Below are 24,053 nucleotides of genomic sequence, written 5' to 3' on the forward strand. Positions count from 1 at the left end.
TGAAAACAGCGCGGGAGGTGAGTGAGCCAGGACTTTGAAAATAGCGCGGGAGCTGAGGGAGCCAGGACTTTGAAAACAGCGTGGGAGCTGATTGAGCCGGGACATTGAAAACAGCGTGGGAGCTGAGTGAGCCGGGACTTTGAAAACAGCGCGAGAGCTGAGTGAGCCGGGACTTTGAAAACAGCGTGGGAGCTGATTGAGCCGGGACAGTGAAAACAGCGCGGGAGCTGAGGGAGCCGGGACTTTGAAAACAGCGCGAGAGGTGAGTGAGCCAGGACTCTGAAAACAGCGAGAGAGCTGAGGGAGCCGGGACTCTGAAAACAGCGCGGGAGCTGAGTGAGCCGGGACTTTGAAAACAGCGTGGGAGCTGAGTGAGCCAGGACTGTGAAAACAGTGCGGGAGCTGAGGGAGCCGGGACAGTGAAAACAGCATGGGAGCTGAGTGAGCCGGGACTTTGAAAACAGCGCGAGAGCTGAGTGAGCCGGGACAGTGAAAACAGCGCGGGAGCTGAGTGAGCCGGGACTTTGAAAACAGCGCGAGAGCTGAGTGAGCCGGGACAGTGAAAACAGTGCGGGAGCTGAGGGAGCCGGGACTCTGAAAACAGCGCGGGAGCTGAGTGAGCCGGGACTTTGAAAACAGCGCGAGAGCTGAGTGAGCCGGGACTTTGAAAACAGCGCGGGAGCTGAGGGAGCCGGGACTCTGAAAACAGCGCGTGAGCTGAGTGAGCCGGGACTTTGAAAACAGCGCGGGAGCTGAGTGAGCCGGGACTTTGAAAACAGCGCGAGAGCTGAGTGAGCCGGGACTTTGAAAACAGCGCGAGAGCTGAGTGAGCCGGGACTTTGAAAACAGCACGGGAACTGAGTGAGCCGGGACTTTGAAAACAGCGCGGGAGCTGGGACTTTGAAAACAGTGCGGGAGCTGAGTGTGCCGGGACAGTGAAAACAGCACGGGAGCTGAGTGAGCCGGGACTCTGAAAACAGTGCGGGAGCTGAGGGAGCCGGGACTCTGAAAACAGCGCGGGAGCTGAGTGAGCCGGGACAGTGAAAACAGCGCAAGAGCTGAGTGAGCCGGGACTCTGAAAACAGCGCGGGAGCTGAGTGAGCCGGGACTTTGAAAACAGCGTGGGAGCTGAGAGAGCCTGGACAGTGAACACAGCGCGGGAGCTGAGTGAGCCGGGACTTTGAAAACAGCGTGGGAGCTGAGAGAGCCGGGACAGTGAAAACAGCGCGGGAGCTGAGTGAGCCGGGACTCTGAAAACAGCGCGGGAGCTGAGTGAGCCGGGACTTTGAAAACAGTGCGGGAGCTGAGTGAGCCGGGACAGTGAAAACAGCGCGGGAGCTGAGTGAGCCGGGACTCTGAATACAGCGCGGGAGCTGAGTGAGCCGGGACTCTGAAAACAGCGCGGGAGCTGAGTGAGCCGGGACTCTGAAAACAGCGCGGGAGCTGAGTGAGCCGGGACTTTGAAAACAGCGCGGGAGCTGAGGGAGCCAGGACTTTGAAAACAGCGCGGGAACTGAGTGAGCCGGGACAGTGAAAACAGCGCGGGAGCTGAGTGAGCCTGGACAGTGAAAACAGCGCGGGAGCTGAGGGAGCCAGGACTCTGAAAACAGCGCGAGAGCTGAGTGAGCCGGGACTTTGAAAACAGCACGGGTGCTGAGTGAGCCGGGACTTTGAAAACAGCGCGAGAGCTGATGGAGCCGGGACTCTGAAAACAGCGCGAGAGCTGAGTGAGCCGGGACTTTGAAAACAGCACGGGAGCTGAGTGAGCCGGGACTTTGAAAACAGCGCGGGAGCTGAGTGAGCCGGGACTTTGAAAACAGTGTGGGAGCTGAGGGAGCCGGGACAGTGAAAACAGCGCGGGAGCTGAGTGAGCCGGGACTCTGAAAACAGCCCGAGAGCTGAGTGAGCCGGGACTCTGAAAACAGCGCGAGAGCTGAGTGAGCAGGTACAGTGAAAACAGCGCGGGAGCTGAGTGAGCCGGGACTTTGAAAACAGCGCGGGAGCTGGGTGAGCCGGGACTCTGAAAACAGCGCGGGAGCTGAGTGAGCCGGGACTCTGAAAACAGCGCGGGAGCTGAGGGAGCTGGGACTTTGAAAACAGCGTGGGAGCTGAGGGAGCCGGGACAGTGAAAACAGCGCGGGAGCTGAGTGAGCCGGGACTTTGAAAACAGCGCGAGAGCAGTGTGAGCCGGGACAGTGAAAACAGCGCGGGAGCTGAGGGAGCCGGGACTTTGAAAACAGCGCGGGAGGAGAGTGAGCCGGGACAGTGAAAACAGCGCGGGAGGTGAGTGAGCCAGGACTTTGAAAACAGCGCGGGAGCTGAGGGAGCCAGGACTTTGAAAACAGCGTGGGAGCTGATTGAGCCGGGACAGTGAAAACAGCGCGGGAGCTGAGTGAGCCGGGACTTTGAAAATAGCGCGAGAGCTGAGTGAGCCGGGACTTTGAAAACAGCGTGGGAGCTGATTGAGCCGGGACAGTGAAAACAGCGCGGGAGCTGAGGGAGCCGGGACTTTGAAAACAGCGCGAGAGGTGAGTGAGCCAGGACACTGAAAACAGCGCGAGAGCTGAGGGAGCCGGGACTCTGAAAACAGCGCGGGAGCTGAGTGAGCCGGGACTTTGAAAACAGCGTGGGAGCTGATAGAGCCAGGACTGTGAAAACAGTGCGGGAGCTGAGGGAGCCGGGACAGTGAAAACAGCATGGGAGCTGAGTGAGGCGGGACTTTGAAAACAGCGCGAGAGCTGAGTGAGCCGGGACAGTGAAAACAGCGCGGGAGCTGAGTGAGCCGGGACTTTGAAAACAGCGCGAGAGCTGAGTGAGCCGGGACAGTGAAAACAGCGCGGGAGCTGAGTGAGCCGGGACTTTGAAAACAGCGCGGTAGCTGAGGGAGCCGGGACTTTGAAAACAGCGCGGGAGCTGAGTGAGCCAGGACTTTGAAAACAGCGCGGGAGCTGAGTGAGCCGGGACTCTGAAAACAGCACGGGAGCTGATTGAGCCGGGACAGTGAAAACAGCGTGGGAGCTGAGTGAGCCGGGACTTTGAAAACAGCGCGAGAGCTGAGTGAGCCGGAATTTTGAAAACAGCGCGGGAGCTGAGTGAGGCGGGACAGTGAAAACAGCGCGAGAGCTGAGTGAGCTGGGACTTTGAAAACAGCGCGGGAGCTGAGTGAGCCGGGACTTTGAAAACAGCGCGGGAGGTGAGTGAGCCGGGACTTTGAAAACAGCGCGGGAGCTGAGTGAGCCGGGACAGTGAAAACAGCGCGGGAGCTGAGGGAGCCAGGACTCTGAAAACAGTGCGGGAGCTGAGGGAGCCGGGACTCTGAAAACAGTGCGGGAGCTGAGGGAGCCGGGACTCTGAAAACAGCGCGGGAGCTGAGTGAGCCGGGACAGTGAAAACAGTGCGGGAGCTGAGGGAGCCGGGACTCTGAAAACAGCGCGGGAGCTGAGTGAGCCGGGACTTTGAAAACAGCGCGAGAGCTGAGTGAGCCGGGACTTTGAAAACAGCGCGAGAGCTGAGGGAGCCGGGACTCTGAAAACAGCGCGAGAGCTGAGTGAGCCGGGACTTTGAAAACAGCGCGGGAGCTGAGTGAGCCGGGACTTTGAAAACAGCGCGAGAGCTGAGTGAGCCGGGACTTTGAAAACAGCGCGAGAGCTGAGTGAGCCGGGACTTTGAAAACAGCACGGGAACGGAGTGAGCCGGGACTTTGAAAACAGCGCGGGAGCTGAGGGAGCCGGGACTTTGAAAACAGCGCGGGAGCTGAGGGAGCTGGGACTTTGAAAACAGTGCGGGAGCTGAGTGTGCCGGGACAGTGAAAACAGCACGGGAGCTGAGTGAGCCGGGACTCTGAAAACAGTGCGGGAGCTGAGGGAGCCGGGACTCTGAAAACAGCGCGGGAGCTGAGTGAGCCGGGACAGTGAAAACAGCGCAAGAGCTGAGTGAGCCGGGACTCTGAAAACAGCGCGGGAGCTGAGTGAGGCGGGACAGTGAAAACAGCGCGGGAGCTGAGTGAGCCGGGACTTTGAAAACAGCGTGGGAGCTGAGAGAGCCTGGACAGTGAACACAGCGCGGGAGCTGTGTGAGCCGGGACTTTGAAAACAGCGTGGGAGCTGAGAGAGCCGGGACAGTGAAAACAGCGCGGGAGCTGAGTGAGCCGGGACTCTGAAAACAGCGCGGGAGCTGAGTGAGCCGGGACTTTGAAAACAGCGCGGGAGCTGAGTGAGCCGGGACAGTGAAAACAGCGCGGGAGCTGAGTGAGCCGGGACTCTGAATACAGCGCGGGAGCTGAGTGAGCCAGGACTCTGAAAACAGCGCGGGAGCTGAGTGAGCCGGGACTTTGAAAACAGCGCGGGAGCTGAGGGAGCCAGGACTTTGAAAACAGCGCGGGAACTGAGTGAGCCGGGACAGTGAAAACCGCGCGGGAGCTGAGTGAGCCTGGACAGTGAAAACAGCGCGGGAGCTGAGGGAGCCAGGACTTTGAAAACAGCGCGGGAACTGAGTGAGCCGGGACAGTGAAAACAGCGCGGGAGCTGAGGGAGCCAGGACTCTGAAAACAGTGCGGGAGCTGAGGGAGCCGGGACTCTGAAAACAGTGCGGGAGCTGAGGGAGCCGGGACTCTGAAAACAGCGCGGGAGCTGAGTGAGCCGGGACAGTGAAAACAGTGCGGGAGCTGAGGGAGCCGGGACTCTGAAAACAGCGCGGGAGCTGAGTGAGCCGGGACTTTGAAAACAGCGCGAGAGCTGAGTGAGCCGGGACTTTGAAAACAGCGCGAGAGCTGAGTGAGCCGGGACTTTGAAAACAGCGTGGGAGCTGAGAGAGCCGGGACAGTGAAAACAGCGCGGGAGCTGAGTGAGCCGGGACTCTGAAAACAGCGCGGGAGCTGAGTGAGCCGGGACTTTGAAAACAGTGCGGGAGCTGAGTGAGCCGGGACAGTGAAAACAGCGCGGGAGCTGAGTGAGCCGGGACTCTGAATACAGCGCGGGAGCTGAGTGAGCCGGGACTCTGAAAACAGCGCGGGAGCTGAGTGAGCCGGGACTCTGAAAACAGCGCGGGAGCTGAGTGAGCCGGGACTTTGAAAACAGCGCGGGAGCTGAGGGAGCCAGGACTTTGAAAACAGCGCGGGAACTGAGTGAGCCGGGACAGTGAAAACAGCGCGGGAGCTGAGTGAGCCTGGACAGTGAAAACAGCGCGGGAGCTGAGGGAGCCAGGACTCTGAAAACAGCGCGAGAGCTGAGTGAGCCGGGACTTTGAAAACAGCACGGGTGCTGAGTGAGCCGGGACTTTGAAAACAGCGCGAGAGCTGATGGAGCCGGGACTCTGAAAACAGCGCGAGAGCTGAGTGAGCCGGGACTTTGAAAACAGCACGGGAGCTGAGTGAGCCGGGACTTTGAAAACAGCGTGGGAGCTGAGTGAGCCGGGACTTTGAAAACAGTGTGGGAGCTGAGGGAGCCGGGACAGTGAAAACAGCGCGGGAGCTGAGTGAGCCGGGACTCTGAAAACAGCCCGAGAGCTGAGTGAGCCGGGACTCTGAAAACAGCGCGAGAGCTGAGTGAGCAGGTACAGTGAAAACAGCGCGGGAGCTGAGTGAGCCGGGACTTTGAAAACAGCGCGGGAGCTGGGTGAGCCGGGACTCTGAAAACAGCGCGGGAGCTGAGTGAGCCGGGACTCTGAAAACAGCGCGGGAGCTGAGGGAGCTGGGACTTTGAAAACAGCGTGGGAGCTGAGGGAGCCGGGACAGTGAAAACAGCGCGGGAGCTGAGTGAGCCGGGACTTTGAAAACAGCGCGAGAGCAGTGTGAGCCGGGACAGTGAAAACAGCGCGGGAGCTGAGGGAGCCGGGACTTTGAAAACAGCGCGGGAGGAGAGTGAGCCGGGACAGTGAAAACAGCGCGGGAGGTGAGTGAGCCAGGACTTTGAAAACAGCGCGGGAGCTGAGGGAGCCAGGACTTTGAAAACAGCGTGGGAGCTGATTGAGCCGGGACAGTGAAAACAGCGCGGGAGCTGAGTGAGCCAGAACTTTGAAAATAGCGTGGGAGCTGATTGAGCCGGGACAGTGAAAACAGCGTGGGAGCTGAGTGAGCCGGGACTTTGAAAATAGCGCGAGAGCTGAGTGAGCCGGGACTTTGAAAACAGCGTGGGAGCTGATTGAGCCGGGACAGTGAAAACAGCGCGGGAGCTGAGGGAGCCGGGACTTTGAAAACAGCGCGAGAGGTGAGTGAGCCAGGACACTGAAAACAGCGCGAGAGCTGAGGGAGCCGGGACTCTGAAAACAGCGCGGGAGCTGAGTGAGCCGGGACTTTGAAAACAGCGTGGGAGCTGATAGAGCCAGGACTGTGAAAACAGTGCGGGAGCTGAGGGAGCCGGGACAGTGAAAACAGCATGGGAGCTGAGTGAGGCGGGACTTTGAAAACAGCGCGAGAGCTGAGTGAGCCGGGACAGTGAAAACAGCGCGGGAGCTGAGTGAGCCGGGACTTTGAAAACAGCGCGAGAGCTGAGTGAGCCGGGACAGTGAAAACAGCGCGGGAGCTGAGTGAGCCGGGACTTTGAAAACAGCGCGGTAGCTGAGGGAGCCGGGACTTTGAAAACAGCGCGGGAGCTGAGTGAGCCAGGACTTTGAAAACAGCGCGGGAGCTGAGTGAGCCGGGACTCTGAAAACAGCACGGGAGCTGATTGAGCCGGGACAGTGAAAACAGCGTGGGAGCTGAGTGAGCCGGGACTTTGAAAACAGCGCGAGAGCTGAGTGAGCCGGAATTTTGAAAACAGCGCGGGAGCTGAGTGAGGCGGGACAGTGAAAACAGCGCGAGAGCTGAGTGAGCTGGGACTTTGAAAACAGCGCGGGAGCTGAGTGAGCCGGGACTTTGAAAACAGCGCGGGAGGTGAGTGAGCCGGGACTTTGAAAACAGCGCGGGAGCTGAGTGAGCCGGGACAGTGAAAACAGCGCGGGAGCTGAGGGAGCCAGGACTCTGAAAACAGTGCGGGAGCTGAGGGAGCCGGGACTCTGAAAACAGTGCGGGAGCTGAGGGAGCCGGGACTCTGAAAACAGCGCGGGAGCTGAGTGAGCCGGGACAGTGAAAACAGTGCGGGAGCTGAGGGAGCCGGGACTCTGAAAACAGCGCGGGAGCTGAGTGAGCCGGGACTTTGAAAACAGCGCGAGAGCTGAGTGAGCCGGGACTTTGAAAACAGCGCGAGAGCTGAGGGAGCCGGGACTCTGAAAACAGCGCGAGAGCTGAGTGAGCCGGGACTTTGAAAACAGCGCGGGAGCTGAGTGAGCCGGGACTTTGAAAACAGCGCGAGAGCTGAGTGAGCCGGGACTTTGAAAACAGCGCGAGAGCTGAGTGAGCCGGGACTTTGAAAACAGCACGGGAACGGAGTGAGCCGGGACTTTGAAAACAGCGCGGGAGCTGAGGGAGCCGGGACTTTGAAAACAGCGCGGGAGCTGAGGGAGCTGGGACTTTGAAAACAGTGCGGGAGCTGAGTGTGCCGGGACAGTGAAAACAGCACGGGAGCTGAGTGAGCCGGGACTCTGAAAACAGTGCGGGAGCTGAGGGAGCCGGGACTCTGAAAACAGCGCGGGAGCTGAGTGAGCCGGGACAGTGAAAACAGCGCAAGAGCTGAGTGAGCCGGGACTCTGAAAACAGCGCGGGAGCTGAGTGAGGCGGGACAGTGAAAACAGCGCGGGAGCTGAGTGAGCCGGGACTTTGAAAACAGCGTGGGAGCTGAGAGAGCCTGGACAGTGAACACAGCGCGGGAGCTGTGTGAGCCGGGACTTTGAAAACAGCGTGGGAGCTGAGAGAGCCGGGACAGTGAAAACAGCGCGGGAGCTGAGTGAGCCGGGACTCTGAAAACAGCGCGGGAGCTGAGTGAGCCGGGACTTTGAAAACAGCGCGGGAGCTGAGTGAGCCGGGACAGTGAAAACAGCGCGGGAGCTGAGTGAGCCGGGACTCTGAATACAGCGCGGGAGCTGAGTGAGCCAGGACTCTGAAAACAGCGCGGGAGCTGAGTGAGCCGGGACTTTGAAAACAGCGCGGGAGCTGAGGGAGCCAGGACTTTGAAAACAGCGCGGGAACTGAGTGAGCCGGGACTTTGAAAACAGCGCGAGAGCTGAGTGAGCCGGGACTTTGAAAACAGCGCGAGAGCTGAGTGAGCCGGGACTTTGAAAACAGCGTGGGAGCTGAGAGAGCCGGGACAGTGAAAACAGCGCGGGAGCTGAGTGAGCCGGGACTCTGAAAACAGCGCGGGAGCTGAGTGAGCCGGGACTTTGAAAACAGTGCGGGAGCTGAGTGAGCCGGGACAGTGAAAACAGCGCGGGAGCTGAGTGAGCCGGGACTCTGAATACAGCGCGGGAGCTGAGTGAGCCGGGACTCTGAAAACAGCGCGGGAGCTGAGTGAGCCGGGACTCTGAAAACAGCGCGGGAGCTGAGTGAGCCGGGACTTTGAAAACAGCGCGGGAGCTGAGGGAGCCAGGACTTTGAAAACAGCGCGGGAACTGAGTGAGCCGGGACAGTGAAAACAGCGCGGGAGCTGAGTGAGCCTGGACAGTGAAAACAGCGCGGGAGCTGAGGGAGCCAGGACTCTGAAAACAGCGCGAGAGCTGAGTGAGCCGGGACTTTGAAAACAGCACGGGTGCTGAGTGAGCCGGGACTTTGAAAACAGCGCGAGAGCTGATGGAGCCGGGACTCTGAAAACAGCGCGAGAGCTGAGTGAGCCGGGACTTTGAAAACAGCACGGGAGCTGAGTGAGCCGGGACTTTGAAAACAGCGTGGGAGCTGAGTGAGCCGGGACTTTGAAAACAGTGTGGGAGCTGAGGGAGCCGGGACAGTGAAAACAGCGCGGGAGCTGAGTGAGCCGGGACTCTGAAAACAGCCCGAGAGCTGAGTGAGCCGGGACTCTGAAAACAGCGCGAGAGCTGAGTGAGCAGGTACAGTGAAAACAGCGCGGGAGCTGAGTGAGCCGGGACTTTGAAAACAGCGCGGGAGCTGGGTGAGCCGGGACTCTGAAAACAGCGCGGGAGCTGAGTGAGCCGGGACTCTGAAAACAGCGCGGGAGCTGAGGGAGCTGGGACTTTGAAAACAGCGTGGGAGCTGAGGGAGCCGGGACAGTGAAAACAGCGCGGGAGCTGAGTGAGCCGGGACTTTGAAAACAGCGCGAGAGCAGTGTGAGCCGGGACAGTGAAAACAGCGCGGGAGCTGAGGGAGCCGGGACTTTGAAAACAGCGCGGGAGGAGAGTGAGCCGGGACAGTGAAAACAGCGCGGGAGGTGAGTGAGCCAGGACTTTGAAAACAGCGCGGGAGCTGAGGGAGCCAGGACTTTGAAAACAGCGTGGGAGCTGATTGAGCCGGGACAGTGAAAACAGCGCGGGAGCTGAGTGAGCCAGAACTTTGAAAATAGCGTGGGAGCTGATTGAGCCGGGACAGTGAAAACAGCGTGGGAGCTGAGTGAGCCGGGACTTTGAAAATAGCGCGAGAGCTGAGTGAGCCGGGACTTTGAAAACAGCGTGGGAGCTGATTGAGCCGGGACAGTGAAAACAGCGCGGGAGCTGAGGGAGCCGGGACTTTGAAAACAGCGCGAGAGGTGAGTGAGCCAGGACACTGAAAACAGCGCGAGAGCTGAGGGAGCCGGGACTCTGAAAACAGCGCGGGAGCTGAGTGAGCCGGGACTTTGAAAACAGCGTGGGAGCTGATAGAGCCAGGACTGTGAAAACAGTGCGGGAGCTGAGGGAGCCGGGACAGTGAAAACAGCATGGGAGCTGAGTGAGGCGGGACTTTGAAAACAGCGCGAGAGCTGAGTGAGCCGGGACAGTGAAAACAGCGCGGGAGCTGAGTGAGCCGGGACTTTGAAAACAGCGCGAGAGCTGAGTGAGCCGGGACAGTGAAAACAGCGCGGGAGCTGAGTGAGCCGGGACTTTGAAAACAGCGCGGTAGCTGAGGGAGCCGGGACTTTGAAAACAGCGCGGGAGCTGAGTGAGCCAGGACTTTGAAAACAGCGCGGGAGCTGAGTGAGCCGGGACTCTGAAAACAGCACGGGAGCTGATTGAGCCGGGACAGTGAAAACAGCGTGGGAGCTGAGTGAGCCGGGACTTTGAAAACAGCGCGAGAGCTGAGTGAGCCGGAATTTTGAAAACAGCGCGGGAGCTGAGTGAGGCGGGACAGTGAAAACAGCGCGAGAGCTGAGTGAGCTGGGACTTTGAAAACAGCGCGGGAGCTGAGTGAGCCGGGACTTTGAAAACAGCGCGGGAGGTGAGTGAGCCGGGACTTTGAAAACAGCGCGGGAGCTGAGTGAGCCGGGACAGTGAAAACAGCGCGGGAGCTGAGGGAGCCAGGACTCTGAAAACAGTGCGGGAGCTGAGGGAGCCGGGACTCTGAAAACAGTGCGGGAGCTGAGGGAGCCGGGACTCTGAAAACAGCGCGGGAGCTGAGTGAGCCGGGACAGTGAAAACAGTGCGGGAGCTGAGGGAGCCGGGACTCTGAAAACAGCGCGGGAGCTGAGTGAGCCGGGACTTTGAAAACAGCGCGAGAGCTGAGTGAGCCGGGACTTTGAAAACAGCGCGAGAGCTGAGGGAGCCGGGACTCTGAAAACAGCGCGAGAGCTGAGTGAGCCGGGACTTTGAAAACAGCGCGGGAGCTGAGTGAGCCGGGACTTTGAAAACAGCGCGAGAGCTGAGTGAGCCGGGACTTTGAAAACAGCGCGAGAGCTGAGTGAGCCGGGACTTTGAAAACAGCACGGGAACGGAGTGAGCCGGGACTTTGAAAACAGCGCGGGAGCTGAGGGAGCCGGGACTTTGAAAACAGCGCGGGAGCTGAGGGAGCTGGGACTTTGAAAACAGTGCGGGAGCTGAGTGTGCCGGGACAGTGAAAACAGCACGGGAGCTGAGTGAGCCGGGACTCTGAAAACAGTGCGGGAGCTGAGGGAGCCGGGACTCTGAAAACAGCGCGGGAGCTGAGTGAGCCGGGACAGTGAAAACAGCGCAAGAGCTGAGTGAGCCGGGACTCTGAAAACAGCGCGGGAGCTGAGTGAGGCGGGACAGTGAAAACAGCGCGGGAGCTGAGTGAGCCGGGACTTTGAAAACAGCGTGGGAGCTGAGAGAGCCTGGACAGTGAACACAGCGCGGGAGCTGTGTGAGCCGGGACTTTGAAAACAGCGTGGGAGCTGAGAGAGCCGGGACAGTGAAAACAGCGCGGGAGCTGAGTGAGCCGGGACTCTGAAAACAGCGCGGGAGCTGAGTGAGCCGGGACTTTGAAAACAGCGCGGGAGCTGAGTGAGCCGGGACAGTGAAAACAGCGCGGGAGCTGAGTGAGCCGGGACTCTGAATACAGCGCGGGAGCTGAGTGAGCCAGGACTCTGAAAACAGCGCGGGAGCTGAGTGAGCCGGGACTTTGAAAACAGCGCGGGAGCTGAGGGAGCCAGGACTTTGAAAACAGCGCGGGAACTGAGTGAGCCGGGACAGTGAAAACCGCGCGGGAGCTGAGTGAGCCTGGACAGTGAAAACAGCGCGGGAGCTGAGGGAGCCAGGACTTTGAAAACAGCGCGGGAACTGAGTGAGCCGGGACAGTGAAAACAGCGCGGGAGCTGAGGGAGCCAGGACTCTGAAAACAGTGCGGGAGCTGAGGGAGCCGGGACTCTGAAAACAGTGCGGGAGCTGAGGGAGCCGGGACTCTGAAAACAGCGCGGGAGCTGAGTGAGCCGGGACAGTGAAAACAGTGCGGGAGCTGAGGGAGCCGGGACTCTGAAAACAGCGCGGGAGCTGAGTGAGCCGGGACTTTGAAAACAGCGCGAGAGCTGAGTGAGCCGGGACTTTGAAAACAGCGCGAGAGCTGAGGGAGCCGGGACTCTGAAAACAGCGCGAGAGCTGAGTGAGCCGGGACTTTGAAAACAGCGCGGGAGCTGAGTGAGCCGGGACTTTGAAAACAGCGCGAGAGCTGAGTGAGCCGGGACTTTGAAAACAGCGCGAGAGCTGAGTGAGCCGGGACTTTGAAAACAGCACGGGAACGGAGTGAGCCGGGACTTTGAAAACAGCGCGGGAGCTGAGGGAGCCGGGACTTTGAAAACAGCGCGGGAGCTGAGTGAGCTGGGACTTTGAAAACAGTGCGGGAGCTGAGTGTGCCGGGACAGTGAAAACAGCACGGGAGCTGAGTGAGCCGGGACTCTGAAAACAGTGCGGGAGCTGAGGGAGCCGGGACTCTGAAAACAGCGCGGGAGCTGAGTGAGCCGGGACAGTGAAAACAGCGCAAGAGCTGAGTGAGCCGGGACTCTGAAAACAGCGCGGGAGCTGAGTGAGGCGGGACAGTGAAAACAGCGCGGGAGCTGAGTGAGCCGGGACTTTGAAAACAGCGTGGGAGCTGAGAGAGCCTGGACAGTGAACACAGCGCGGGAGCTGTGTGAGCCGGGACTTTGAAAACAGCGTGGGAGCTGAGAGAGCCGGGACAGTGAAAACAGCGCGGGAGCTGAGTGAGCCGGGACTCTGAAAACAGCGCGGGAGCTGAGTGAGCCGGGACTTTGAAAACAGCGCGGGAGCTGAGTGAGCCGGGACAGTGAAAACAGCGCGGGAGCTGAGTGAGCCGGGACTCTGAATACAGCGCGGGAGCTGAGTGAGCCAGGACTCTGAAAACAGCGCGGGAGCTGAGTGAGCCGGGACTTTGAAAACAGCGCGGGAGCTGAGGGAGCCAGGACTTTGAAAACAGCGCGGGAACTGAGTGAGCCGGGACAGTGAAAACCGCGCGGGAGCTGAGTGAGCCTGGACAGTGAAAACAGCGCGGGAGCTGAGGGAGCCAGGACTTTGAAAACAGCGCGGGAACTGAGTGAGCCGGGACAGTGAAAACAGCGCGGGAGCTGAGTGAGCCTGGACAGTGAAAACAGCGCGGGAGCTGAGGGAGCCAGGACTCTGAAAACAGCGCGAGAGCTGAGTGAGCCGGGACTTTGAAAACAGCACGGGTGCTGAGTGAGCCGGGACTTTGAGAACAGCGCGAGAGCTGATGGAGCCGGGACTCTGAAAACAGCGCGAGAGCTGAGTGAGCCGGGACTTTGAAAACAGCACGGGAGCTGAGTGAGCCGGGACTTTGAAAACAGCGCGGGAGCTGAGTGAGCCGGGACTTTGAAAACAGTGTGGGAGCTGAGGGAGCCGGGACAGTGAAAACAGCGCGGGAGCTGAGTGAGCCGGGACTCTGAAAACAGCCCGAGAGCTGAGTGAGCCGGGAGTCTGAAAACAGCGCGAGAGCTGAGTGAGCAGGTACAGTGAAAACAGCGCGGGAGCTGAGTGAGCCGGGACTTTGAAAACAGCGCGGGAGCTGGGTGAGCCGGGACTCTGAAAGCAGCGCGGGAGCTGAGTGAGCCGGGACTTTGAAAACAGCGCGGGAGCTGAGTGAGCCGGGACTCTGAAAACAGCGCGGGAGCTGAGGGAGCTGGGACTTTGAAAACAGTGCGGGAGCTGAGTGTGCCGGGACAGTGAAAACAGCGCGGGAGCTGACTGAGCCGGGACTCTGAAAACAGCGCGGGAGCTGAGTGAGCCGGGACTTTAAAAACAGCGCGAGAGGTGAGTGAGCCGGGACTTTGAAAACAGCGCGGGAGCTGAGGGAGCCAGGAATCTGAAAACAGCGTGGGAGCTGAGGGAGCCGGGACAGTGAAAACAGCGCGGGAGCTGAGTGAGCCGGGACTTTGAAAACAGCGCGAGAGCAGTGTGAGCCGGGACAGTGAAAACAGCGCGGGAGCTGAGGGAGCCGGGACTTTGAAAACAGCGCGGGAGGAGAGTGAGCCGGGACAGTGAAAACAGCGCGGGAGGTGAGTGAGCCAGGACTTTGAAAACAGCGCGGGAGCTGAGGGAGCCAGGACTTTGAAAACAGCGTGGGAGCTGATTGAGCCGGGACAGTGAAAACAGCGCGGGAGCTGAGTGAGCCAGAACTTTGAAAATAGCGTGGGAGCTGATTGAGCCGGGACAGTGAAAACAGCGTGGGAGCTGAGTGAGCCGGGACTTTGAAAAAGCGCGAGAGCTGAGTGAGCCGGGACTTTGAAAACAGCGTGGGAGCTGATTGAGCCGGGACAGTGAAAACAGCGCGGGAGCTGAGGGAGCCGGGACTTTGAAAACAGCGCGAGAGGTGAGTGAGCCAGGACTCTGAAAACAGCGCGAGAGCTGAGGGAGCCGGGACTCTGAAAACAGCGCGGGAGCTGAGTGAGCCGGGACTTTGAAAACAGCGTGGGAGCTGAGTGAGCCAGGACTGTGAAAACAGTGCGGGAGCTGAGGGAGCCGGGACAGTGAAAACAGAATGGGAGCTGAGTGAGGCGGGACTTTGAAAACAGCGCGAGAGCTGAGTGAGCCGGGACAGTGAAAACAGCGCGGGAGCTGAGTGAGCCGGGACTTTGAAAACAGCGCGAGAGCTGAGTGAGCCGGGACAGTGAAAACAGCACGGGAGCTGAGGGAGCCGGGACTCTGAAAACAGCACGGGAGCTGATTGAGCCGGGACAGTGAAAACAGCGTGGGAGCTGAGTGAGCCGGGACTTTGAAAACAGCGCGAGAGCTGAGTGAGCCGGAATTTTGAAAACAGCGCGGGAGCTGAGTGAGGCGGGACAGTGAAAACAGCGCGAGAGCTGAGTGAGCTGGGACTTTGAAAACAGCGCGGGAGCTGAGTGAGCCGGGACTTTGAAAACAGCGCGGGAGGTGAGTGAGCCGGGACTTTGAAAACAGCGCGGGAGCTGAGTGAGCCGGGACAGTGAAAACAGCGCGGGAGCTGAGGGAGCCAGGACTCTGAAAACAGTGCGGGAGCTGAGGGAGCCGGGACTCTGAAAACAATGCGGGAGCTGAGGGAGCCGGGACTCTGAAAACAGCGCGGGAGCTGAGTGAGCCGGGACAGTGAAAACAGTGCGGGAGCTGAGGGAGCCGGGACTCTGAAAACAGCGCGGGAGCTGAGTGAGCCGGGACTTTGAAAACAGCGCGAGAGCTGAGTGAGCCGGGACTTTGAAAACAGCGCGAGAGCTGAGGGAGCCGGGACTCTGAAAACAGCGCGAGAGCTGAGTGAGCTGGGACTTTGAAAACAGCGCGGGAGCTGAGTGAGCCGGGACTTTGAAAACAGCGCGAGAGCTGAGTGAGCCGGGACTTTGAAAACAGCGCGAGAGCTGAGTGAGCCGGGACTTTGAAAACAGCACGGGAACTGAGTGAGCCGGGACTTTGAAAACAGCGCGGGAGCTGAGGGAGCCGGGACTTTGAAAACAGCGCGGGAGCTGAGGGAGCTGGGACTTTGAAAACAGTGCGGGAGCTGAGTGTGCCGGGACAGTGAAAACAGCACGGGAGCTGAGTGAGCCGGGACTCTGAAAACAGTGCGGGAGCTGAGGGAGCCGGGACTCTGAAAACAGCGCGGGAGCTGAGTGACCCGGGACAGTGAAAACAGCGCAAGAGCTGAGTGAGCCGGGACTCTGAAAACAGCGCGGGAGCTGAGTGAGGCGGGACAGTGAAAACAGCGCGGGAGCTGAGTGAGCCGGGACTTTGAAAACAGCGTGGGAGCTGAGAGAGCCTGGACAGTGAACACAGCGCGGGAGCTGTGTGAGCCGGGACTTTGAAAACAGCGTGGGAGCTGAGAGAGCCGGGACAGTGAAAACAGCGCGGGAGCTGAGTGAGCCGGGACTCTGAAAACAGCGCGGGAGCTGAGTGAGCCGGGACTTTGAAAACAGCGCGGGAGCTGAGTGAGCCGGGACAGTGAAAACAGCGCGGGAGCTGAGTGAGCCGGGACTCTGAATACAGCGCGGGAGCTGAGTGAGCCAGGACTCTGAAAACAGCGCGGGAGCTGAGTGAGCCGGGACTCTGAAAACAGCGCGGGAGCTGAGTGAGCCGGGACTTTGAAAACAGCGCGGGAGCTGAGGGAGCCAGGACTTTGAAAACAGCGCGGGAACTGAGTGAGCCGGGACAGTGAAAACAGCGCGGGAGCTGAGGGAGCCAGGACTCTGAAAACAGCGCGAGAGCTGAGTAAGCCGGGACTTTGAAAACAGCGCGGGAGCTGAGGGAGCCAGGACTTTGAAAACAGCGCGGGAACTGAGTGAGCCTGGACAGTGAAAACAGCGCGGGAGCTGAGGGAGCCAGGACTCTGAAAACAGCGCGAGAGCTGAGTGAGCCGGGACTTTGAAAACAGCACGGGTGCTGAGTGAGCCGGGACTTTGAAAACAGCGCGAGAGCTGATGGAGCCGGGACTCTGAAAACAGCGCGAGAGCTGAGTGAGCCGGGACTTTGAAAACAGCACGGGAGCTGAGTGAGCCGGGACTTTGAAAACAGCGCGGGAGCTGAGTGAGCCGGGACTTTGAAAACAGCGCGGGAGCTGAGGGAGCCGGGACAGTGAAAACAGCGCGGGAGGCGAGTGAGCCGGGACTCTGAAAACAGCCCGAGAGCTGAGTGAGCCGGGACTCTGAAAACAGCGCGAGAGCTGAGTGAGCAGGTACAGTGAAAACAGCGCGGGAGCTGAGTGAGCCGGGACTTTGAAAACAGCGCGGGAGCTGGGTGAGCCGGGACTCTGAAAGCAGCGCGGGAGCTGAGTGAGCCGGGACTTTGAAAACAGCGCGGGAGCTGAGTGAGCCGGGACTCTGAAAACAGCGCGGGAGCTGAGTGAGCCGGGACAGTGAAAACAGTGCGGGAGCTGAGGGAGCCGGGACTCTGAAAACAGCGCGGGAGCTGAGTGAGCCGGGACTTTGAAAACAGCGCGAGAGCTGAGTGAGCCGGGACTTTGAAAACAGCGCGAGAGCTGAGGGAGCCGGGACTCTGAAAACAGCGCGAGAGCTGAGTGAGCCGGGACTTTGAAAACAGCGCGGGAGCTGAGTGAGCCGGGACTTTGAAAACAGCGCGAGAGCTGAGTGAGCCGGGACTTTGAAAACAGCGCGAGAGCTGAGTGAGCCGGGACTTTGAAAACAGCACGGGAACGGAGTGAGCCGGGACTTTGAAAACAGCGCGGGAGCTGAGGGAGCCGGGACTTTGAAAACAGCGCGGGAGCTGAGGGAGCTGGGACTTTGAAAACAGTGCGGGAGCTGAGTGTGCCGGGACAGTGAAAACAGCACGGGAGCTGAGTGAGCCGGGACTCTGAAAACAGTGCGGGAGCTGAGGGAGCCGGGACTCTGAAAACAGCGCGGGAGCTGAGTGAGCCGGGACAGTGAAAACAGCGCAAGAGCTGAGTGAGCCGGGACTCTGAAAACAGCGCGGGAGCTGAGTGAGGCGGGACAGTGAAAACAGCGCGGGAGCTGAGTGAGCCGGGACTTTGAAAACAGCGTGGGAGCTGAGAGAGCCTGGACAGTGAACACAGCGCGGGAGCTGTGTGAGCCGGGACTTTGAAAACAGCGTGGGAGCTGAGAGAGCCGGGACAGTGAAAACAGCGCGGGAGCTGAGTGAGCCGGGACTCTGAAAACAGCGCGGGAGCTGAGTGAGCCGGGACTTTGAAAACAGCGCGGGAGCTGAGTGAGCCGGGACAGTGAAAACAGCGCGGGAGCTGAGTGAGCCGGGACTCTGAATACAGCGCGGGAGCTGAGTGAGCCAGGACTCTGAAAACAGCGCGGGAGCTGAGTGAGCCGGGACTTTGAAAACAGCGCGGGAGCTGAGGGAGCCAGGACTTTGAAAACAGCGCGGGAACTGAGTGAGCCGGGACAGTGAAAACCGCGCGGGAGCTGAGTGAGCCTGGACAGTGAAAACAGCGCGGGAGCTGAGGGAGCCAGGACTTTGAAAACAGCGCGGGAACTGAGTGAGCCGGGACAGTGAAAACAGCGCGGGAGCTGAGGGAGCCAGGACTCTGAAAACAGTGCGGGAGCTGAGGGAGCCGGGACTCTGAAAACAGTGCGGGAGCTGAGGGAGCCGGGACTCTGAAAACAGCGCGGGAGCTGAGTGAGCCGGGACAGTGAAAACAGTGCGGGAGCTGAGGGAGCCGGGACTCTGAAAACAGCGCGGGAGCTGAGTGAGCCGGGACTTTGAAAACAGCGCGAGAGCTGAGTGAGCCGGGACTTTGAAAACAGCGCGGGAGCTGAGTGAGCCGGGACTTTGAAAACAGTGTGGGAGCTGAGGGAGCCGGGACAGTGAAAACAGCGCGGGAGCTGAGTGAGCCGGGACTCTGAAAACAGCCCGAGAGCTGAGTGAGCCGGGAGTCTGAAAACAGCGCGAGAGCTGAGTGAGCAGGTACAGTGAAAACAGCGCGGGAGCTGAGTGAGCCGGGACTTTGAAAACAGCGCGGGAGCTGGGTGAGCCGGGACTCTGAAAGCAGCGCGGGAGCTGAGTGAGCCGGGACTTTGAAAACAGCGCGGGAGCTGAGTGAGCCGGGACTCTGAAAACAGCGCGGGAGCTGAGGGAGCTGGGACTTTGAAAACAGTGCGGGAGCTGAGTGTGCCGGGACAGTGAAAACAGCGCGGGAGCTGACTGAGCCGGGACTCTGAAAACAGCGCGGGAGCTGAGTGAGCCGGGACTTTAAAAACAGCGCGAGAGGTGAGTGAGCCGGGACTTTGAAAACAGCGCGGGAGGTGAGTGAGCCAGGACTTTGAAAACAGCGCGGGAGCTGAGGGAGCCAGGACTTTGAAAACAGCGTGGGAGCTGATTGAGCCGGGACAGTGAAAACAGCGCGGGAGCTGAGTGAGCCAGAACTTTGAAAATAGCGTGGGAGCTGATTGAGCCGGGACAGTGAAAACAGCGTGGGAGCTGAGTGAGCCGGGACTTTGAAAATAGCGCGAGAGCTGAGTGAGCCGGGACTTTGAAAACAGCGTGGGAGCTGATTGAGCCGGGACAGTGAAAACAGCGCGGGAGCTGAGGGAGCCGGGACTTTGAAAACAGCGCGAGAGGTGAGTGAGCCAGGACTCTGAAAACAGCGCGAGAGCTGAGGGAGCCGGGACTCTGAAAACAGCGCGGGAGCTGAGTGAGCCGGGACTTTGAAAACAGCGTGGGAGCTGAGTGAGCCAGGACTGTGAAAACAGTGCGGGAGCTGAGGGAGCCGGGACAGTGAAAACAGAATGGGAGCTGAGTGAGGCGGGACTTTGAAAACAGCGCGAGAGCTGAGTGAGCCGGGACAGTGAAAACAGCGCGGGAGCTGAGTGAGCCGGGACTTTGAAAACAGCGCGAGAGCTGAGTGAGCCGGGACAGTGAAAACAGCGCGGGAGCTGAGTGAGCCAGGACTTTGAAAACAGCACGGGAGCTGAGGGAGCCGGGACTCTGAAAACAGCACGGGAGCTGATTGAGCCGGGACAGTGAAAACAGCGTGGGAGCTGAGTGAGCCGGGACTTTGAAAACAGCGCGAGAGCTGAGTGAGCCGGAATTTTGAAAACAGCGCGGGAGCTGAGTGAGGCAGGACAGTGAAAACAGCGCGAGAGCTGAGTGAGCTGGGACTTTGAAAACAGCGCGGGAGCTGAGTGAGCCGGGACTTTGAAAACAGCGCGGGAGGTGAGTGAGCCGGGACGTTGAAAACAGCGCGGGAGCTGAGTGAGCCGGGACAGTGAAAACAGCGCGGGAGCTGAGGGAGCCAGGACTCTGAAAACAGTGCGGGAGCTGAGGGAGCCGGGACTCTGAAAACAATGCGGGAGCTGAGGGAGCCGGGACTCTGAAAACAGCGCGGGAGCTGAGTGAGCCGGGACAGTGAAAACAGTGCGGGAGCTGAGGGAGCCGGGACTCTGAAAACAGCGCGGGAGCTGAGTGAGCCGGGACTTTGAAAACAGCGCGAGAGCTGAGTGAGCCGGGACTTTGAAAACAGCGCGAGAGCTGAGGGAGCCGGGACTCTGAAAACAGCGCGAGAGCTGAGTGAGCTGGGACTTTGAAAACAGCGCGGGAGCTGAGTGAGCCGGGACTTTGAAAACAGCGCGAGAGCTGAGTGAGCCGGGACTTTGAAAACAGCGCGAGAGCTGAGTGAGCCGGGACTTTGAAAACAGCACGGGAACTGAGTGAGCCGGGACTTTGAAAACAGCGCGGGAGCTGAGGGAGCCGGGACTTTGAAAACAGCGCGGGAGCTGAGGGAGCTGGGACTTTGAAAACAGTGCGGGAGCTGAGTGTGCCGGGACAGTGAAAACAGCACGGGAGCTGAGTGAGCCGGGACTCTGAAAACAGTGCGGGAGCTGAGGGAGCCGGGACTCTGAAAACAGCGCGGGAGCTGAGTGAGCCGGGACAGTGAAAACAGCGCAAGAGCTGAGTGAGCCGGGACTCTGAAAACAGCGCGGGAGCTGAGTGAGGCGGGACAGTGAAAACAGCGCGGGAGCTGAGTGAGCCGGGACTTTGAAAACAGCGTGGGAGCTGAGAGAGCCTGGACAGTGAACACAGCGCGGGAGCTGTGTGAGCCGGGACTTTGAAAACAGCGTGGGAGCTGAGAGAGCCGGGACAGTGAAAACAGCGCGGGAGCTGAGTGAGCCGGGACTCTGAAAACAGCGCGGGAGCTGAGTGAGCCGGGACTTTGAAAACAGCGCGGGAGCTGAGTGAGCCGGGACAGTGAAAACAGCGCGGGAGCTGAGTGAGCCGGGACTCTGAATACAGCGCGGGAGCTGAGTGAGCCAGGACTCTGAAAACAGCGCGGGAGCTGAGTGAGCCGGGACTCTGAAAACAGCGCGGGAGCTGAGTGAGCCGGGACTTTGAAAACAGCGCGGGAGCTGAGGGAGCCAGGACTTTGAAAACAGCGCGGGAACTGAGTGAGCCGGGACAGTGAAAACAGCGCGGGAGCTGAGGGAGCCAGGACTCTGAAAACAGCGCGAGAGCTGAGTAAGCCGGGACTTTGAAAACAGCGCGGGAGCTGAGGGAGCCAGGACTTTGAAAACAGCGCGGGAACTGAGTGAGCCTGGACAGTGAAAACAGCGCGGGAGCTGAGGGAGCCAGGACTCTGAAAACAGCGCGAGAGCTGAGTGAGCCGGGACTTTGAAAACAGCACGGGTGCTGAGTGAGCCGGGACTTTGAAAACAGCGCGAGAGCTGATGGAGCCGGGACTCTGAAAACAGCGCGAGAGCTGAGTGAGCCGGGACTTTGAAAACAGCACGGGAGCTGAGTGAGCCGGGACTTTGAAAACAGCGCGGGAGCTGAGTGAGCCGGGACTTTGAAAACAGCGCGGGAGCTGAGGGAGCCGGGACAGTGAAAACAGCGCGGGAGGCGAGTGAGCCGGGACTCTGAAAACAGCCCGAGAGCTGAGTGAGCCGGGACTCTGAAAACAGCGCGAGAGCTGAGTGAGCAGGTACAGTGAAAACAGCGCGGGAGCTGAGTGAGCCGGGACTTTGAAAACAGCGCGGGAGCTGGGTGAGCCGGGACTCTGAAAGCAGCGCGGGAGCTGAGTGAGCCGGGACTTTGAAAACAGCGCGGGAGCTGAGTGAGCCGGGACTCTGAAAACAGCGCGGGAGCTGAGGGAGCTGGGACTTTGAAAACAGTGCAGGAGCTGAGTGTGCCGGGACAGTGAAAACAGCGCGGGAGTTGACTGAGCCGGGACTCTGAAAACAGCGCGGGAGCTGAGTGAGCCGGGACTTTGAAAACAGCGTGGGAGCTGAGAGAGCCTGGACAGTGAACACAGCGCGGGAGCTGTGTGAGCCGGGACTTTGAAAACAGCGTGGGAGCTGAGAGAGCCGGGACAGTGAAAACAGCGCGGGAGCTGAGTGAGCCGGGACTCTGAAAGCAGCGCGGGAGCTGAGTGAGCCGGGACTTTGAAAACAGCGCGGGAGCTGAGTGAGCCGGGACAGTGAAAACAGCGCGGGAGCTGAGTGAGCCGGGACTCTGAATACAGCGCGGGGGCTGAGTGAGCCGGGACTCTGAAAACAGCGCGGGAGCTGAGTGAGCCGGGACTCTGAAAACAGCGCGGGAGCTGAGTGAGCCGGGACTTTGAAAACAGCGCGGGAGCTGAGGGAGCCAGGACTTTGAAAACAGCGCGGGAACTGAGTGAGCCGGGACAGTGAAAACAGCGCGGGAGCTGAGTGAGCCTGGACAGTGAAAACAGCGCGGGAGCTGAGGGAGCCAGGACTCTGAAAACAGCGCGAGAGCTGAGTGAGCCGGGACTTTGAAAACAGCACGGGTGCTGAGTGAGCCGGGACTTTGAAAACAGCGCGAGAGCTGATGGAGCCGGGACTCTGAAAACAGCGCGAGAGCTGAGTGAGCCGGGACTTTGAAAACAGCACGGGAGCTGAGTGAGCCGGGACTTTGAAAACAGCGCGGGAGCTGAGTGAGCCGGGACTTTGAAAACAGTGTGGGAGCTGAGGGAGCCGGGACAGTGAAAACAGCGCGGGAGGTGAGTGAGCCGGGACTCTGAAAACAGCCCGAGAGCTGAGTGAGCCGGGACTCTGAAAACAGCGCGAGAGCTGAGTGAGCAGGTACAGTGAAAACAGCGCGGGAGCTGAGTGAGCCGGGACTTTGAAAACAGCGCGGGAGCTGGGTGAGCCGGGACTCTGAAAGCAGCGCGGGAGCTGAGTGAGCCGGGACTTTGAAAACAGCGCGGGAGCTGAGTGAGCCGGGACTCTGAAAACAGCGCGGGAGCTGAGGGAGCTGGGACTTTGAAAACAGTGCAGGAGCTGAGTGTGCCGGGACAGTGAAAACAGCGCGGGAGCTGACTGAGCCGGGACTCTGAAAACAGCGCGGGAGCTGAGTGAGCCGGGACTTTGAAAACAGCGCGAGAGGTGAGTGAGCCGGGACTTTGAAAACAGCGCGGGAGCTGAGGGAGCCAGGAATCTGAAAACAGCGTGGGAGCTGAGGGAGCCGGGACAGTGAAAACAGCGCGGGAGCTGAGTGAGCCGGGACTTTGAAAACAGCGCGAGAGCAGTGTGAGCCGGGACTGTGAAAACAGCGCGGGAGCTGAGGGAGCCGGGACTTTGAAAACAGCGCGGGAGGAGAGTGAGCCGGGACAGTGAAAACAGCGCGGGAGGTGAGTGAGCCAGGACTTTGAAAACAGCGCGGGAGCTGAGGGAGCCAGGACTTTGAAAACAGCGTGGGAGCTGATTGAGCCGGGACAGTGAAAACAGCGCGGGAGCTGAGTGAGCCAGAACTTTGAAAATAGCGTGGGAGCTGATTGAGCCGGGACAGTGAAAACAGCGTGGGAGCTGAGTGAGCCGGGACTTTGAAAATAGCGCGAGAGCTGAGTGAGCCGGGACTTTGAAAACAGCGTGGGAGCTGATTGAGCCGGGACAGTGAAAACAGCGCGGGAGCTGAGGGAGCCGGGACTTTGAAAACAGCGCGAGAGGTGAGTGAGCCAGGACTCTGAAAACAGCGCGAGAGCTGAGGGAGCCGGGACTCTGAAAACAGCGCGGGAGCTGAGTGAGCCGGGACTTTGAAAACAGCGTGGGAGCTGAGTGAGCCAGGACTGTGAAAACAGTGCGGGAGCTGAGGGAGCCGGGACAGTGAAAACAGCATGGGAGCTGAGTGAGGCGGGACTTTGAAAACAGCGCGAGAGCTGAGTGAGCCGGGACAGTGAAAACAGCGCGGGAGCTGAGTGAGCCGGGACTTTGAAAACAGCGCGAGAGCTGAGTGAGCCGGGACAGTGAAAACAGCGCGGGAGCTGAGTGAGCCAGGACTTTGAAAACAGCGCGGGAGCTGAGTGAGCCAGGACTTTGAAAACAGCACGGGAGCTGAGGGAGCCGGGACTCTGAAAACAGCACGGGAGCTGATTGAGCCGGGACAGTGAAAACAGCGTGGGAGCTGAGTGAGCCGGGACTTTGAAAACAGCGCGAGAGCTGAGTGAGCCGGAATTTTGAAAACAGCGCGGGAGCTGAGTGAGGCGGGACAGTGAAAACAGCGCGAGAGCTGAGTGAGCTGGGACTTTGAAAACAGCGCGGGAGCTGAGTGAGCCGGGACTTTGAAAACAGCGCGGGAGGTGAGTGAGCCGGGACTTTGAAAACAGCGCGGGAGCTGAGTGAGCCGGGACAGTGAAAACAGCGCGGGAGCTGAGGGAGCCAGGACTCTGAAAACAGTGCGGGAGCTGAGGGAGCCGGGACTCTGAAAACAATGCGGGAGCTGAGGGAGCCGGGACTCTGAAAACAGCGCGGGAGCTGAGTGAGCCGGGACAGTGAAAACAGTGCGGGAGCTGAGGGAGCCGGGACTCTGAAAACAGCGCGGGAGCTGAGTGAGCCGGGACTTTGAAAACAGCGCGAGAGCTGAGTGAGCCGGGACTTTGAAAACAGCGCGAGAGC

The sequence above is a fragment of the Scyliorhinus torazame genome, chromosome 14, assembly GCF_047496885.1.
Source record: "Scyliorhinus torazame isolate Kashiwa2021f chromosome 14, sScyTor2.1, whole genome shotgun sequence".
NCBI lineage: Eukaryota > Metazoa > Chordata > Chondrichthyes > Carcharhiniformes > Scyliorhinidae > Scyliorhinus > Scyliorhinus torazame.